Raw genomic sequence first — 7,337 nt, 5'->3', positions numbered from 1 at the left:
TATCATTACTCTCTGATAGTGGAAATTGCTCAGAATATCAGCAGAAGGAGAAATAAGATAATCAATGGTGATCCCAACCCAGGGAGCATCATTCCAAGCAACGTGATGTTCTAACTGTCAGAATGTGATCTATGCTACAAATGTCACTGCCACACCTTAGAATATCCTATCTGGCCCTACTTGTTCCTACCTGTTCATAGGCAATGTTTCATATTTTGTATTTATAAATCTTTGCAATGGTAATGATATCCTCCATTGTACGACTGAGTAAACAGAGCCAGAAAAGTCACTAATTGTGAGGACTGAAGTCCAGGCCTCCTGTATCCTCATAGGCTACCTTCCCAGGACCACACCTCTTCTCCACTTAGAGGACAGATGAGGGTATGCAGGGCACTAACGTGCTGAATCGGGATTGTGCTGTGCTCAAAAACAACATCCTAACCTCTGCTTCCAAGATGCTGAAGATTCCTATGTGGATTTACTGATGTAAAAAGCTGTTATTAGGACACAGCACTGAGGTAATGAACTGTAGGTGGTGGCTAATCATTTTTATTTGTGCTTTAATTATAACACTTGACTGTTTTCAATTAAAAAACATTCCTCTTTGAGCTAGTAACCTGAAAAACAGATCTATATTCAGACTAATGAGATTCCTGAGAAAGAATAACGCATACATTTATAAAACTGAAGTGACAAGGATGCCAGTAGAATGGTCTAGAATATAGTTGTGCTGACGCAGGTATTTTGAAATATGGAGGGATGCAAAAAGGAGATATAAGAAAGAGGTAAAGTTTCAAGAGGGAATCATATAGCATTTTATAAAGATCTCTAAAGTCTGTACAGATTTTTACATAATACATGAGGCATATTCACACACATGTACACACATGCAATGCAATACAAAACATGTAGTCACCATTTTTTTTTGGTGATATACTTAACGTTTTTTCCTCATTGAACATTTCATTATTATCCAATATGAAAATGTTTGGTAAAAATAAATGGGGTGCCTTTTTTTTAAATACTAAAAGAATCTGGCTGTATTTGCAGAGTAAGTTTTTCTTTTAAATACATATTCATAAAACTACATGTGCTCAGAAATATATACTAAAAAATAAATATATACTAATACAAACACTCTTATTTTGACTAATGAATCTTCAGAATATCAAGAAAGTACAGAAGATATTATTTTCCCCATTTTAAAATTAGCATGCTCAGTGACTTGGGCAGGGTCATGTAGATGGCCTCTCCACAGAATGGTGGTGTCAAAGTAGTCAGACAACTGACACGGGGCTGGCTTCTGAGGACATGTCAAGTGGTAAAGGTGGACACTGCCAAGATTTTCAGGTGAAGCCTCAGCAGTTACACAATTCACCTCACCACATTATGTTGGTCCAGTCAGGTCCCAAGGCCAGCCCAGTTTCAGAGGAAGAGATAAATGAGTCCGCTTCTCTGTTAGGAATGGGAAAGGATTTGCATCCATATTGAATCCATTATTCTAAGAGTCTAGCAAGCATCTAGTCACCCTAGCATCCTCAAGACCAGAAACAAGGCTGTCAACCTTAAAGGTGATGGTCAGATAAGGGCCTCCCTAGTCTTCAAAAGGCCATAAAATAGTTTTAATTTGATTTAGTCTTCTTGAGCAAGATGAAGCTTTTACAAAATTCTGGAATATATCCTGTATCACTGATACTTAATCCTAATAATATGAATAGCTATTATAGCTTATAAGACAAGTGAATGTCGAATAACCAGAGTTCCTCAGAGCATAAATTTAGATTTCACAAGTTCTAAAGCTAAATGAGATATATACCATTATATATTTACTTGTTTTTTACTCTTTCAAAAGCGCTTTTACTTCTTATTCCAATGACTGAATAAATATATAATAATAGGGTGTTTATCAAGAAATAAAATAAGAGATTGAAATACTTGTCCTGATACATGTATCATGAGTAAACAATGAAGTACTTGTGGAAATTAATTCTTAATAATCAAGGGAAGAACACATAAAGGGCATAAATAGTATGTGATACTGAGATAAGTACTTTTATTTTTTTTTATTTTTTTTTAAAGATTTTATTTATTTATTTGAGAGAAAATGAGAGAGTGAGAGTACATGAGAGGGGGGAAGGTCAGAGGATAAGTACTTTTAAAAAGAAAATATGTCCCTGTCAAATGGGAATGTGTTATTTCATATGGAAATTCATAAAAATCCTGCTGCTAGTATAATGGCAGTAGGATGGGTACTTGGAGCTAATTTTTCAGTGATGGTTTAATTTATGAACTATGGCATGTATCTCCCGGGCAGCTGGAATGGGAGAGAGGTTTTTTGGAATTTAGCCTTTGGTGAGGGAAAAGACACTTTCCTCGATGCAAACATTTGTGAAAGGATTTGGCATTCTAGGAAACTTCACTGATAATTATTAACTGAGCTTTGCTCTCAAAATTTCATAGAAACCTCAAAGCTCAACTCCAAGATCTCTGTCCCTTGTTTTTAATCTTCCTGGATTTTGATCCTTTATCTAAAATAACTAAAAGATATTCCATTTTCATCTCAAATTTGGCATTTCAAAAATTGGATTCATAATTTCCTTGACAAAACCAATTTCAGGCTTAACTTACTTACCTGCTCTTTAGTTTCTGTGTATCTTCTCTCTGCCATTCCTTTCAATTCTTACAGCTAGCACTCTGTTGTAGACTTCCGTGTGTCACCTAAGACCCATGGTCTAACCATATTTTTTCACAATTCCATTTGATTTCTGTGTCTGTGCCTTTTTGCACAGACTTCCAACCCTCCACCTCTAAGGATCAACCTCCTCATATTCCATCTCCTCAAAGTGACAATATGCACGTACCCATCCCTTAAGGTTTAGTTGTATCTATCATCAACCTTGGCATTCCACTTTTACTCTCACTCTCAAATGTTCTCCAGATGGCTCTGTTCTCTGTAACTCCTAGCCTTTGTTTCCAACTCCCTTTGATCAGTCTTAACATGTTGTGCCCTCTGTCAATTCTTTCTTTGATTCCTTTTATTCATGGCTTGTCACCTTCATTGATCACAAGAATGCTAAAGGCAAGGAAACCCATTTTTACTTATCTGTGGGCCACATGCTGCTCAGAGTTTTTGGCTGATTAAGTTGATTCATGCAGTTCAATGAGGTAATAACACCCCTTGGGTTTATAAAAGTAGCAGGGCGTTTAGGGACTCTGAAATAGATTTTCTGCTGGATATGAGCCTAAATCCAAGCATCACAATAAAGTGCAATTTGGGTGGTTTATAAAAAGATCAAATGCCAAACAGAGAATTCAGATGTTGCATGTTAATATATAGTAATCGATGTTAATGGCTGGCTAACTGAAAGATTTCAACAAAATAAGGAGATACTAGCTGTAAATCATACACTAAGAAAATTACCACAAATTCTTTTCAATAATGGCAATCCATACACAACAGCAACCAAGCAAGAAAGCTTAGAACATGTCACAATATCCAAGAAACAACCTTTGTGAAAGAAAAATTTACTAAGAGAAGTTAAATCTCTGTTTCATGTTATTTTATAGATAGTACTATGTAATCCATTGTGATATACAGTATTGGGAAAAGAGGAGTCAACATGATTTTTTTTAAGATTCTGCTGTTATAATGAAAACTCTTAAGTTATGTTCATGCCTATTACAATATAAAACAGGATGCAAAGGACCAGGAACTTCCTGGAACTAATAGTATAGATGAAATTAAAACAAGACATAAACAAAACCAGGTAAAAATCGACAATAGAACTTTATGTCTAAGCACTTATGGGCCATTACCTATCATATAGTGATAAGGTAAATACTCTTTACCTAAAAGAGGTATGCCTTAGACAGGTTGTCCATAAAGTCTCAAGGGTTGATTACTAAAACAGACTGGTAAAGGAAAACAACTCAATTTGAGGGAATGAAATATTACATACCCACATTGTTTATCAAACACTGAATGGTAACTCCCTTTTGAATATCAGCCAGCACATCTGGGACTTACTAAACAGGCATTCTAACAGAAATGACAGACTTTTCAAAAGAACCTAAGAGTGATTTGAAAGTTCAGCTATAAAAATTTATTTTATTTTCCCAATCTGGTGTGGTTTTTGTCAGATGCCACGGAAGGCATGGTGTCTGCGTCCCAGAGATGATAAAGTGAACTGAACCCAAGTCAGAGATGAGAGAGGATGGTTGACAGATGATGGACATTTGGGCCCTTGTACACCCTGTACATTCTCCCTTTGGGATGCCTTTTCAGCGCCAGCTGGAGCAAGTCCCCACTGTCCAAACTGTCAACAGTAGTTTTGTGATATGTGCTTCTTCAGAGTCCCTGCATCTATAAATGTGGATAGATGCCTGTGCTCTGAGGGTCCTGATCGTGCAATGTTTTAGCCCAGCTTCCACAGACTTCTGTATGTATTTGTGCAAACTAAAAAGAGTAAAATTCCCCCCATGAAATGTCCATGATACTTGACATGCTTTAAAAATTTGTAACCTTTCATGTGATCAGTGATTTTCACACTGTGTCTTCTGTAAGCCAAAAATATCTTTTGTGTTTGATTTGTAAAATTTATAAGCAGACATTATTCAGCATTCAAGGAGAGATATGTGGTATTTTGAATATATGATAAATGGGCTAGAATTAGGAAGGAAAAATAAATGAAGGCTATAATGGCACTAAACTGAGAAACCAAAGACATTAGTGAGTTCTAAAAATCAATCCAAATAAAGCATTCAAAATAAAAAAGGAATACTGTAACTGAAAAACTGAAAAAAGGAAACTGAAAAAAAAATATTAAAGGCTTATTTTGAAGAATGAAAAAGAATGACACTGAAAAGGATGCCAAATATTCCAAACTATTAGCTATATAGTTGTCTAACTTGGAAATAAAACAGACAAAGCAACAAAACCTGCCCCAACCCATCCAAATATAAAATAAGAAAAAAAATATTCTTTAATGAATTTTAAAAGATTAAAAAATCATCAGATCCCTATTTACATGGCTTTCTATGCAAGAAATAGATTGAAAGCCAGATGAGACAAATTACTGAAGGGAATAGAGTAAGCAAATAGTGGAGCCAATTCTGTAATCTTGGTTTTTAGATTTGGTTGTTGTTATTCTTCCTTTATGTTTGGTGAACTTCCAAAGACACAAATACACATGTGATAAGGGCTTTCCATCTTTTATCAAAACTACAGGGGCTAATGACACCTATGAAAGTGAATGAAAGGAAATATCACTCTGGATATAGGCTATTGGGCTAGCCTCAAAAACAAAAAGTTGTAGTTAGATTCCCTTCAAACTCATACCTTTTTTTTTTAAAGATTTTATTTATTTATTTGACAGAGAGAGACACAGCGAGAGAGGGAACACAAGCAGGGGGAGTGGCAGAGGGAGAAGCAGGCTTCCTGCCGAGCAGGGAGCCCGATGTGGGGCTCGATCCCAGGACCCCGGGATCATGACCTGAGCTGAAGGCAGCTGCTTAACGACTGAGCCACCCAGGCGCCCCCAAACTCATATCTTTAAAATGCTGAAGATTTCAGGATTAGAAGTATTTCTGCAATGGCAAAGTGGGCCCAACTGCATTTGAAGGAATAATATTCATATGCATGCATATCCAGGGAAAAGTCCAAATCAATACACTCTTGTCAAATTTGGAGAAGAGAAACATGAAAACACATCATCTCAGTTAGACATTAACTCAGCCTCATTGGGAAACAATGAAATTCATTTCTTCTTCACTTACTGTTTCATTTACTGAGTTTATCCATCTTTCAATTTATCACAACTCTACCTGTAGAAATAAGTTTAATTTATTGACATTTGAAATCACTGACACTTGGAAAATATATTTCTGAAGAAATAGTTTTAAAGTAGTTTAAGAAAAGTAAATGTTATTTTCTCTGAGATGAAAGAATTTTTGAATCAATATACACAATTTTAAATCTCTTGAAAATGGATTATTTTAGGATGGTAGATTGGCCATGATGACACTTGTCTGGTTGCTTATAACTCACCCATTGAGTTTATTCAAGCTCCTAAAATGTTTCCTACTGCCATCAGGGGAATTTGGAATGATTTATATTGGAAGGGTGTGCTCTGACCTAGGAGTGAATTCAATTAAAAGTATGAACACTCAACTCAGGAGGAAATACAGTTTTTCATTTTTGATAATTATGGCCTTTAGAAAGCAAAATTTATTTAATCGTATTCATAGTATATTAAATTCTAAATTTTGGCAAAGTCCAGGACTATCCTAAATTAAAACAACAGTAACTAACAATAACGTTGATGTTATGTTTTAGTTACTAAATACTGTAGCTTTAATATTTTTGTGTAGAATCATATAATTATATAAGATTTCTATGTAATAACTAATATGTAGTATGAAATTTAATTTTAAGTATTACATAATTTATAAGTAACATATTTTATTGTAAATATATAAATTTAAACAAATTCAGATAATTCATCATTGCATTTAAGATTACCTAAGTCTTTTAAAAAGATATTTATTCCGTATAATTATCCTCCACTAGACTGAGCATCTATTGAGCATCTAGAATGTAGTGCCTATTTCATTTTTTCTTTTAAAGATTTTATTTTTAAGTAATCTCTACACCCAATATAGAGCTTAAACCTACAACCTTGAGATCCAGAGTGCCATACTCTACCAACTGAGCTACCCTGGTGCCCCAACCAGTGCATATTTCTTTAACTTCTATTTTCTTCAAATAAGTTCAGGGATATAGTTTGAAAGGGAACCCAATCTGTTTACTTATTTCTAAAAAAAATTGGGAAAATAGAGAAACAATAAATTACATATAGAATATTTCATTCAGAGATTAAAATATTAATAATATAAAATACCTTCAGGGGTGCCTGGGCGGCTCAGTCGGTTAAGCATTTGACTCTCGGTTTGGAGCCAGGTCATGATCTCAGGGTCATGATATTGAGCCCCACATAGGGCTCTGCACTCAGCATAGAGTTGGCTTGAGATTCTTTCTCCCTGTGCCTCTGCTCTTTCCCCACCTCTTTCTCCCTCTCTAAAAGAAAGAAAGAAAGTCAGAAAGAAAGAAAGAAAGAAAGTCAGAAAGAAAGAAAGAAAGAAAGAAAGAAAGAAAGAAAGAAAGAAAGAAAGAAAGAAAGAAAGAAAGAAAGAAAGAAAGTCGAAAGAAAGAAAGAAAGAAAGAAAGAAAGAAAGAAAGAAAGAAAGAAAGAAAAAGAAAAAGAAAAAGAAGAAAGAAAGATCTTGTGAGGACTGTTGTCACAGAATTGGTAAAGTATTTTATTCCAAATGGGCAAATG

This window comes from Callorhinus ursinus, unplaced genomic scaffold (assembly GCF_003265705.2).
Source record: "Callorhinus ursinus isolate GAN/ISIS: 27379988/994484 unplaced genomic scaffold, GSC_fseal_2.0 scaffold3, whole genome shotgun sequence".
Classification (NCBI taxonomy): Eukaryota; Metazoa; Chordata; class Mammalia; order Carnivora; family Otariidae; genus Callorhinus; species Callorhinus ursinus.
Note: the sequence above shows the minus strand (reverse complement) of the source record.